This window comes from Petaurus breviceps, unplaced genomic scaffold (genome assembly GCF_028583685.1).
Source record: "Petaurus breviceps papuanus isolate PSGF00001 unplaced genomic scaffold, PetGlider_PUasm1.0 90925, whole genome shotgun sequence".
Lineage (NCBI taxonomy): Eukaryota > Metazoa > Chordata > Mammalia > Diprotodontia > Petauridae > Petaurus > Petaurus breviceps.
Genome location: NW_027187380.1, coordinates 1,386,935 through 1,399,032, shown reverse-complemented (window position 1 = coordinate 1,399,032; position 12,098 = coordinate 1,386,935). Strand labels below are relative to the sequence as shown.

Below are 12,098 nucleotides of genomic sequence, written 5' to 3'. Positions count from 1 at the left end.
AATTGTTTGCGATCTGAGTTCCCTAGGGGAATTGACAGCAGGTAATGCACACTGTTGCCTGTCATTTTTTTCATATGGCTTAGGATTTTTTTTTTCTAAAACATCTTCCAGTTTCCAAAGTAGCTAACTAGGGATGTAATATCTGTATTGCTTTAGCCATAGATAACATCTGCTGCAAAAAAACAGTAGTGAGTTGAGCCTAAAGCAGTGATTTCCAAATTTTACATATAAATTGTTTTTCCCCAAAATATTGCCCCCCAACACTTCATAAAACAATCCATGCAAATAAGATTCTTAGCTTGTATTTTATTTTAATAAAATTAAGAATTTATTAATAATTTTACAACAAATCTTAAATATGACATAAAATACATTATGCATATATTTATTGCTAAATTATGATTTTCATATTTATGATTTATGAAAATAATCATAACAGTAATATTAATATTATGAGTTGGCTTGTTTTTAGCATAAGGTTTCTCAAAATGTCCTTTTATTGATGACATTGCTACTTGTTAGTTTTACCTTTAGCAGAAAACCTCATTTCAATGCAAAAAGATGTTACAAATGGTAGTAAAATTTGTGTCATTTTGTTTGATAAATCAGAGTTCTTTATTCACCTGCAGCCAAAACATAAGCTTTTCAGAATCAGACACTTGTTTCAGAGTACTTGTTGTTCAAGTACTTATAATCATGACTTACTTTTTGTGACCCCATTGAATGTTTTGCCATTTCCTTTTCCAGTGGATTAAGGCAAACAAAGGTTAAGTGCCTTGCCCAGGGTCACACAACTAGTAGTGTTTGAGGTCTAATTTGAATTCAGGCCTTCCTGACTCTAGGCCCAGTGCTCTATCCACTGAACCATCTAGCTGCCTCCTTAGGGTACTGTAACAAAACAATTCTATTAATTGCTCTTATTCAGATGGAATAAGATTAAATATGATGTTTATCCTTGGCAAATAAATTCCTTATATAGTCATAGTTAGAAATGTCTAGGTCCTTAAAATAAAATGAGAATTGCTTCTGTAGACCAGTTGAGTAATTAATAAGTCTTTGCTTTCTTTCATTTCACTTTCATGGCAAGTATTTTTAGTTGAAAAATAGATAGGAATATATATTTATATATGTATTATTTATATATATCATATATATTTATTAGCCATAGTTCTAATTTTTCATCAAAGGAATTATTTTATCCTTCTAGATGAGATAATGAATTTTAGGACATTGCACTGATTTTTTTTTTCAAGTACTCAGCTTTTCAGAAATAACCCCTAACTATGCAAATTTCAAGAGGAAATTGTTGTTATAAGATGAATTTGCTTCAAAACATCCTTCCAGATACTTTGGATAAGAAAAAAAGATAATGCCTTGCAATAATATAGAAGTGCCTTATGCTCTGTCCTGATATCATCACACAATTTGCTTAATCATTAAGTCAGTAAATATTTACTGTTTGCTATGTGCTAAACACTGGTGACACAAAGATATAAATGGAACAGTCCCTGCCCTCAAGAACCTTATATTTTAAAGAGGAAACAATTTGTACATATGTGTAGTTTTTACATGTGCATTTACATACAACTTGTGGAGGGGTATCAAATTGGTTACCCTTATAACAATTTGGAAAATTTATTCAATTGTTCTCTGGTATTTATCACTTGATCCTCAGAGCAACACTGTGAGATTAATACAACTAATATTATTCCCATTTTGCAGACAAAGCAACTGAGGTATCAGATTGGTTACCCTTATAACAACTAGGAAAATTTATTCAACCATTCTCTGGTATTTGTCATTTGATCCTCAGAGCAACACTGTGAGATAGATACAACCGATATTATTATTCCCATTTTGCAGAAAAGCAACTGAGGTTAAAATGACTGGTCACAAAAGCCATTCTCCATTTGATAAGTGGTCAAAGGATGCTCAAAGTTCAAACAGTTGTCCAAAAAAAGTATAAACTATTAACAATCACATGGAAGAATGTTCCAAATCACCAATTATAAGACAAATGCAAATCAAAACAGCCCTGAAGTTTTCCCCTCACACTCCGCAATTTGGAAAAAATGACAAAAGATGGGAACAATCAATATTGGAGGGGTTGTAGAAAAATAGGCACACTGGTGCATTGTTGGTGGAGTTGTGACTTAGTCCAGCCACTTGAAAATCAGTTTGGAATTATGTAAATAAAGTGATTAAAATGTTACCCTTTGCAGTGCCAATACAATATTTACAGCGCTCACAATCACGATAAAGACTGTGACTACAAATATCCCATGGCGTTCAATAGCAAAATATACCAAACTCTTCATATAGAGGACAGAACTGAAGTATTTATTTAGACATCAGAAAACCAAATTCCAAAACCAGTAAGTCGATTCCATCATAGTACCAAAGATATTCAGAAGCCATAATAATACTGAGAGCCACAGCATCCTTTAGCTTTCCCACAGACCAATACAAGATCAATATTTACTCACAAACCTCTCTGTCTCTTTGCCTGAGCACCTCTCTCTCCCATCGTCTCACTAGCTCTGATTCCCAGCTTTCTGTGGGCTCTGTTTCCTTTCAGCAAAATCCTCCCACCACAGGCTCCATGTGATTATATTCAGTTTATTAGCGGGCAGAGTTTGTCTTCATAGCAGGGAAGCTTCCTGTGGGCTTTGTTCCATCCTTCAGCAAATTTCCTCCATTACAGGCTCCATGTGATTACATTCAGCCTATTAGGAGGCAGGGTTTACTTTCAAAGCAGAGGAGGTCTTCAAACTTCCCTCTAGGTCTATTAAGGTGCAGGAAAGACCTTCAAATTCCCATTCCTAATATACCCTTTGACTCAGAGATTCCATTACTAGGCTTATATCCCAAGGAGGCCATTAATAAGAAAGTCCCTATATGTATTAAAATATTCATAGCAGCACATTTTATGATAAAGAATTGGAAACAGTGGATGACAATCAGTTGAGAAATAGCTAAACAAATTTGTGATACGTGAATGTAATAGAATTTTACTGTGCTCTAAGAAATGATTAATGTGATAAATACAGAGAATGATGGAAATATCGACATGAACTAAAGAAGAGTGAAGCAGGGCCAAGAAAACAAAAATGTATGATTTTTGTTGTTCAGTCGTCTCTGATTCTTTGTGACCCCGTTAGGGTTTTTCTCTTGGCACAGATACTGGAATGGTTTGCCATTTCCTTCTCCAGTTCATTTTACATGTGAGGAAACAGGGTTAAATGACTTTCCCAGATTCACACAGCTAGTAAGTGTCTGAGGCCAGAAATGAACTCAGGGAGATGAGTCTTCCGACTCCACTGTGTCACCTGTGTATGATGAGTACAGCAAGTGAATGGAAAGAACAACTACAAAAAAGTCAAAAGTGAATGTAGCGAAATTATGAAGAGTAAGTATAGCGGAAAATAAAGAGATAATATATCCCCACTCTAACTCTTTGTAGAGGTAGGAGAATCACAAGTGTTACACATGGCAAAAATTTTCATATATTTTTGATATATAGATTAGTTATACTGATTTTTTTTCCTCTTGTCTTTAAAAGGTGCTATTTGTTATATGGGATGGCTCTCTGGGAGGGGGAGAGAGAAGGATCCTGGGGAAACTGGTGACATAAAAGACCAATAAAAATTTCTTAAAAGAATGATTGGTTCCACAACTAGTAAGTAAACTCAGGCCTCTACTAACCTAAGTCCAATGCTCTTTCCAGAATACCACATTACCCATCTGTAGAGGCAAAGTGCAGAGTAAAATGGCTTGATACTGTTGAAGGGGCTTGATTAATTTATTTCTAAATATAGCAGTGATGTGGTAAAATAGCAGGTGTGGCAAGGGGTATGAGTGCCACTCTTTCCTAGATCCTCTTTAGTCATGGCTTTCTAGCCAACTCATTTGGCTCCATCCCTCAGGCATAGCTTAGCTTTCTTTTTAATCCAGCAGTTGGAAACAGACAATGAGAGAAAGGCTTCCCAAGGTAGCTACCTCATTCATACCAACTTGCTCAAAATCTTCTCTCTACACAGGAACTGCTGTGCCTCATTTTGTGTCTAAGATAATCTTTTTCCTTGCTTTGGAGAAGCTATAAAAATTTGAATCAATAAAGTTTCTCTTTTGTATAACTCCAAGTCCCCATGGTGCCAGTGATGGTCCTACCAGCACTCAGATCTTTCTCCCTCTTTACTTCACCACCCATCACTTCTCCCTGAGCTGCTTTTTAGCATTGAAACATGTATAGGTCTGCCATACAATGGCTAACAACAGCTTTATCTTAATATTGACTTTTAAAGAAATGTAAACAAATGTTAAACAGTTAAGCCCTGGAGAGGGAGAAGGAAGAGGAGAAATAGAATCATCATCTTGGATCTGCTCCTCTGGCTAAGTGCAGCAAAAACAAGATCTGCCTAGGTTTCAGAGTCCAATGTTGGTGACATCATCCCTGAAGCCCTTTTCCTGTTTCCTTGGCTCCTGCAGTTCCAGTCTTTTGCTCCCCTACTTCTGTTCTCTAGCAAGGCTGCTGCCAGGGCCCCAGTGCATCCTTTCACTTCTAAGTGATCCCAGCCACCCCTTAGTATCTTAGCTTTCACTCATGCCACTGGCAGTTAGGGTATGGCAATATTCTGCTTGCTCATGCCCATCTCTCCTCCCACTCCCTTAGGAATGGGGGGAGGAGGGAGAGTTCATTCTCCAATGGGAGGGGCTCAACAGAAGAACACTGCAGGATTTCCAACCTGGCAACGTTGTATTCTCTGTAATGCTTTCCAAATATTTGATTTGATACTCTGGATTTACTGTCCTGAATAGAGGCCATGCAACTTAATAAACATTTATTAAAGACCTACTACATAAAGCACTATTCAAGATACTGTACCTTCAAAGGAGATTCAAAAGGGAGATTCAAAGATACAAAAATCTTGTCATTTCTGTCTCCCCTCTCAGTGCCTTTGTACTAGCTGTTCCCCATGCCAGAAAGCTCTTATGATGTCTTAGTTCAGCCACTACTGTGTGGCCTTTCTTGCCACCATCGCAGTTCCCCTCTCAGGTACTAGAATCTCCCCCTTCTAAAGTTACCTACTGTCTATTTTGTATGTGTCTTGTACATACATGTTTATGAACATATTGTCCCTTCACTAGAATGTAAACTTCTGAAGGTCAGGGACGTTTTGTTTTTGTCTTTGTGTCTCCAAAGGTTTAGTATAGTGCCTGGAATGTAGTAACTAAGAAATGTTTAATTGTTTGAAAAAGCTATTAAATGTAGAATAAATCCTACATATGATGAGTGCTTAACTGTAATATGATGCACATGTAGTGTGAGACTCTGTTGCAAAGTTTGATAAATCAGGAAACTACCTGGCTCTCCCAAATTCCCCCTCAAATAAAATAATGCCTCAAAGTAAATATTTAGAAATACATAAAAGTCAGGGTAAAGCAGTTTTCTAGCCTAAGAAAATTTGGGAGGACTAGGAAAGCTCTCACTTCCCAGGATGGTGGTCTGGCCTGATTGGAATGCAGATACCTCCAGACAGATACTGCTGAGTTGGGGGCAGCTGTGTAGAAAACAACCTTAGCTTCTGGAGCTTTCCCCCCAGTAATGGGGTGGGGGTTGGGCAGCTTATCAGGGGAAGATTTCACCCTTCACTGGTGCTGGAGGAGGGGCCCAGGCTCATTGACCAGGCTATGACTTCAGGCAAGGAAGAGTGAGCACATGGTTGTAATCCTAGCTCCTTTGACCTCTGGAATATCATATTCCAAGCCCTTCAGTTCCCTAATGTAGAAGCTGCTAGGTCTTGTGTTATCCTGATTGTATTTCCTCAATATTTTCTCCTTGACCTGGGAACTCTGAAATTTGACTATAATATTCCTGGGAATTTTCCTTTTTGGATCTCTTTCAGGAGGTGATCAGTGGATTCTTTCAGTGTCTATTTTCTCCTCTGGTTCTAGAATATCAGGAAAGGTTTCCTTGATAATTTCTTGAAAGATGATATCTAATCTCTCTTTTTGATCATAGATTTCAGGTAGTCCAATAATTTTTAAATGATCTCTTCTGGATCTGTTTTTCAGGTCAGTGGTTTTTCCAATGAGATATTTCTTTTTTTTTCTTTTTTTTAGATCAACATTGCATTTATTCCAATCATCATTCAGGATGGATACAACCAAGTCATCATCGAGAAAATATGCATATATAAAACCTTGTTAATCTATGCTTCTTCTTGCTTACAACACTGGATATAGTTTGTTTTTTTCATCTTTTTTTAAAAAAAAGGAAGAGTTGGGGTGGCTAGGTGGCATAGTGAGTAGAGCACAGGCCGTGGAGTCAGGAGGACCTGAGTTCAAATCCGGCCTCAAACACTTAACACAAAAACTAGCCGTGTGACCTTGGGCAAGTCACGTAACCCCAACTGCCCTCCAAAAAGCAAAAAAAAAAAAAAAGGAAGAGTTGTCTCTTAGATAAAACCTTCTTGCTACCTGTAACATCCCTTCTACCCCTACCCCTCAAAAAAAAAAACATCTGGCTCTATTTTTCAAGAGAAAGTATTGAAACAAAATATACAATCTCTTATTTCTAGAGACAGTAGGTTTCTTATTTCTAAAGGAGTGTAGAAAAACTCAATAAGAGTATCTTTTCAAGTATTTCTTGTGGTATCCCTATACAGCTTCAACTTGAGGTTTTCCCAGGATAGGAAATAGTGACTATAAGAGACTCAGGATAGCAAATATAAACAGTACAAACTCCCATGCCACGCACTTTAAAAGGTACATCCAAAGAGCTAAAGTCTGCCCACATTTCAGATGCCTCCAAAGGTTCTCCACATACATTTCAGAGAATCATTTCAAAGCAAAATCCTGGTTACAATCTCAATACATGAAATTTCTCTGCAGAAATGGAAAGAAGAAAGGAAGATGAGAATTTTTTCCCCCCAGAAAATGAAATGAATGTGCGAGATGATGTTAGGATTTCCAACCATTGAAATAGAAAGACATAAATCTTCTATTTCTACCTTCAGAATCTTGACATTTAAAAAGTTCTGTGAAGTAACAAGTGTTTTCTGTATACTTGTTTAACTTCTGAAAGGGGCACATGTATCAGTAATCCAGGAGACAGGAGGTTTGCCAATGGGATAGCTCTGGTGCCACAAAGGAAGTATACAGTACAATACCCAAAGCCACCATCTTTCTAAGGAGTAGGCTTTCCTGGGAAGTAAGAGTAGAAATATCCTCCATGGTAGCCTGAGAATGAAGAAATCACATGCCAATCTGTTGAGCATGTAGAAAGGAATTATTAATTTTCAGCTTATGGTTGTATTATTTTTATTATAATCACACAAACTAAAGTGGTTTCCCCAAAATAAATGCTGGGAGAAGAAGGGAAAACAACTCTAATAATTGTTATCTGAAATAAGTTCCAACCTCTGTTTTTAGTTAAAAAAAAAAATAAGCAAGGTTGGGGAACAGTCTTAAAGGAAACACCTCCCTGACAGTTTCAGGGCTTGTAACTTTGAAGGAGAAAAAATGGCCAAATCTTAAAGCAAACATCGCAAGAGAGACGGCAACACAAGAAAACCACTCTGGAAATGCCTGAAATACCCTAAAAACAGGAACAAAGACCACAATGTTTGGCTACAGTTTTTAAAAGGGTTCAAAATCTTTCAAATGAAAGAGCATCAAACTTTTCCTAGGAATCAAGTCCCCAGGAACAAAGGACGTTAAAAAGACCCTGCATGCTTCTAACTCTATAATGGCAGCTAAAACAAGTGAGCCAATGACTACTCTAACTTCACCTAAAGAAAAAGGATTTCAAAGGATTACAATAGATATGATTCATGGGATTCTTCCCCAACACCTGCCCAGCCTCCAACTTTCCTTTTTTAAAAACAGATTCATTAACTGAAAGTTAGAAATAGGACACCAAATCATGAGGCCAATACATGGCAGGAACAAAGGGGCCTTTTCCCATCAAAGTCTCTGGCAGGGCCAGGTCAAGGCCATGGCCATGCCTTCACTGCTTCCCAGCCTGCCCACCTGGCTTTTTCTCCTGTTGTCCTCTTCCACTGCCTGGAATCCCTCCTGAACCTTGACCTCTAGACACACCTCAGCCATCTCTGCCTGCACCATGCCCCTTCTGCTGCTTCTGCTGTTGCACTCCACCTCAGCCCCTGCCCTTGGACACCACCTATTCTTTTACCATGTCAATAATCTCATTGGAAATCCCCAAATATTTAATGGTGCTGTGTTGGATGGAATATTCAGGTATTCCCCAGAACTTGTTGCCATCCCTGGATGTACAGATGACCTCTCTCAAATTGATGTTCATCCAGTTATCGCAGCTCACAAGATGCCCAATGTAGGTTTCACCATGTTTTATTTCTACCAACAAGGGGTGATTCTGGACTGTCTTCAATAAGGAAAAGGGCAGCATGGTGCTGGCTGTGCCAAGATGGTAACAGAACCAGGGCTGTTCCAATTACTTCTGCTGCTGCCATTGCTCAAGGGACTCAGAATTCCAATGTGATATTTCACATTGTCTTCTATTTTTTCATTCTTTTGTTTCTGTTTTATAATATTTTGATTTCTTATAAAGTCATTAGCTTCTATTTGCTCCAATTCTAATTTTTAAGGAATTATTTTCTTCAGTGAACTTTTGGACCTCTTTTTCCATTTGGCTAATTCTTCTTTTTAAGGCATTCTTCTCCTTGTTGGCTTTTTGGACCTCTTTTGCTGTTTTGGGTTAGTCTATTTTTTTAAGGTATTATTTTCTTCAGATTGTTTTTGATTCTCCTTTAGCAAGCTGTTGACTCATTTTTCATGATTTTCTTATATCACTCTCATTTCTCTTCTCAATTTTCCTCTACTTCTCTCTCTTTTTTTTAAGCAATTGGGGTTGAGTAACTTGCTCAAGGTTACACAGCCAGTTATTTTTTGTGTGGGTGCCAAGTATCTGAGGCCAGAACCAATCCCAGGTCTCCCGACACCGGGGCCGGCACTCTTACTGTGCCACCTGGCTGCCCCTCCTCTACTTCTCTTACTTTATTTTCACAATCCTTTTTGAGCTCTTTGATGATCCGAGACCAATTCATATTTTTCTTGGAGGCTTTGGATGTAGGAGCTTTGATTTTGTTGTCTTCTTCTGAGTGTATGTTTTGATCTTACTTGTCACCAAAATAAGATTCTATAATCTATCTTTTTTTCCCCCTGTTTTCTCTTTTCCCCAGTCATTTACTTAACTTTTTAACTCTTTGTTAAGGTAGGGCTCTGCTTCCAGTGTAGAGGATGTTACTATCCCAAGAGTCAGGTTTTTTTTTTCTTTTTGGAGGGGGGGGGTAGGTCAATTGGAATTAAGTGACTTCCCCAAGGTCACATGGTTAGTAAGTGTTAAGTGTTTAAGGCTAGATTTGAACTCAGGTCCACTGACTCCAGGGCCAGTGCTCTATTCACTGTGCCACCTAACCACCCTTCTTCAGGAGTTTTGTACAAGCTGCTTTTAGAGATACTTCTAGGGACTTGTAAGTTTTCAGTTCTTCTAAGGTGGTATGCTCTAAGGAGAGGTGTTCACTCCTCTCCTGGCCTGTGCTCTGGTCTGTGAGTGACCACAAACATTCTTTTCTATCCTGGAACTGTGAAGAGGGTTCCCTCTTCACTGCTGCTGCAAGCTCTGCCATGCCAGTTATCCTCCTCACCCCAGGACTACCACCCAGATCCAAATATGGGCAAAGCAACAGAATCCTGCATCAGTGCCAGCAAAGAGATCCCTATAATCTCCTGCTAATAGTTGTTCAATCCCCTTACCATATGTGGGATGAGAGCTCTGGAAGCAGCAACTGCCACTGCTACCATCGCCACTGCCCTGGGGTTGCACTTGGACTGGGGCTGGTCTGTGCTCCTCTGTTAGTCAGGTCTGACAGATCTTTCCCACTTACCTTCTAATTTGTCTTTTGTGTTTTTAGGTTGAAAAGTTTGGAAACCCCCTCAGATGCCAGTGATTCAGTCCCCTGAGGCTTGCTCTGGGTTTTCTGGGGCCCAGTTTATGCCAGCACAGCCTACACTGGACTGCACCCCTCTCCCAGCCTGGTGCAACAGACCTTTCCCATTGACCATCCAGCTTGTCTTGGGCTGGAAATTTGTTTCACTTTGTCTTTTTGTGGGTTTTGCTGCTCTAGAATTTGTTTAGAGTCATTTTTATAGTTATTTGGAGGAGATTTGGGGAGAGCTCAAGTGAATCCCTGCTTTTGCTCCACCATCTTGGCTCCACCTTATAAACCAGTATTTTATACCATTTAACAAGATGAGGTCAAAATGGATACATGACCTGACATAAAGGGTGATATAAGTAAATTAGAAGAACATGGAACATATAGCCTGTCAGATTTATGGCTAGGGGAAGAATCTGCAAATAAATAAGAGAGAGCATTGTGAGATGCAAAGTGGATAATTTCATTATATTATATTATATTATAATGTTTTCTTACATATTGTATTACATTATATTTAAAAGGTTTCACTTAAATAAAAAAAATGTAGCCAAGGTTAGAAGAAAGGCAGAAAATTGGGGAAAAATTTTTATAGATAGCTTCTTGGATAAAAGCCTTATATCTCAAATATATAGATAACGTTGTCAAATTCACAAGGATATGAGTTATTCCTCCAATTGATAAATGGTCAAAGGATATGAACAGGTAGTTTTAGGAAGAGAAATCAAAGCTATATATGTAGTAATATAAAATATGCTCTAAATCATTATTGATTAGAGAAATTTCAAATTAAAACAACTTTGAGATACCATCTCACACCTATCAGATTGACTAAAATGATGGGAAAAATGTCAAATTTTGAAGGGGATGTGGAAATATTGGGACACTAATTCACTGTTGGTAGAACTATGAACTGATCCAACAATTTTGAAGACCAATCTGGAATTAGAAAGAGTTATAAAACTTTTGCTCAGCAATAACACAATTAGGTCTGTTTCCCAAGGTGATTAGGGAAAAAGTAAGAACCTATATATTCTAAAATATTTATAGCAACTCTCTTTGTGGTGGTAAGGATCTGGAATGTGAGAGGATTTCATCAATTGGGGAATGGTTGACTAAGTTGTAGTATATGATTTTGATAAAATACTACTGTGCTGGAAGAAATGATGAGCAGGTTGATTTTAGGAAAACATGGAAAAACTTTCATGAAAGAATGAAGTGAAATGAGCAGAACCAAGAGAATGTTGACTACAATAACAGCAGTATTGTTTGAAGAGTAAATATGAATGAGCTATTCTGAGTTAAATGAATATTCAAATCAACTATGAAGGTCCTATCAAAGAAGATGCTATCTACCTCCAGAGAAAGAACTGATATATGGAAGTATATGTTGTATAGTTTCACATTTATATCTGTGTCAAATGTTGGCTTTCTCTAGTGCAGGGTTGGGAGACAGGGAGTGAAACAACTTGGAAATCGAATGTAACAAAAAGAAAATAAAAGGGTTTGTTTGTTTTTTTTTAAACCAGCCCCAAGCTACTTGGCCAACATCCACAGTAGAAAGGCCAGCAAGTCTGGTTGCCAGTTCTCCACCCTGCTCCTAGTCTTGCTTTTGGGATTGTTAGTCTTTTTTTGTATCATGGACTCTTTAGCAATGAAACCTATGGACCCCTTCTTAGCTTAACAGTTTTAATGGCATAAAATCCTATTTATCTACACCTCTTGCATGGAGGGTCTAGCATGTAATCTCTGATTAGACAAGTATTTTAGCTGTTGTGCCTCCTCTCTCTGTGGCTTCTTTATTTTACTAAGTCATCATGGGTACTTTAGAACCCTAGGTAAAAAACATCTATAGCCAAGGAATGAGGGTGAGCCCCATGTATACAGAAGAGCAAAGGCTATTTTTCTCTATGGCTCAAAGGAAGGCAAAATAAACATTACTAGCCTCTTCTCTCTTGACCCTACTTCAAGGGAGACTTTAATTCCTGCCAGGAGGGGAAGTAGGAGACTGGAGCCAGAGACCACCATTCTGTGTGTTGTGTGTGAGAGAGAGAGAGAGAGAGACAGAGACAGAGAGAGAGAGAGAGAGAGAGAGAGAGAGAGAGAGAGAGAGAGAGA

The 12,098-nt window shown here is 38.3% G+C and overlaps 1 protein-coding gene and 1 pseudogene across 1 annotated transcript in view; one reads left to right on the top strand and one right to left on the bottom strand.

The window, feature by feature from the left end:
• Nucleotides 1-12,098, top strand: part of TIMP2 (TIMP metallopeptidase inhibitor 2) — a 321,405-nt gene that overhangs the window by 104,937 nt on the left and 204,370 nt on the right. The gene's annotated exons all lie outside the window — the stretch shown is intronic.
• Nucleotides 7,911-8,458, bottom strand: LOC138152233 (U6 snRNA-associated Sm-like protein LSm4 pseudogene; annotated as a pseudogene).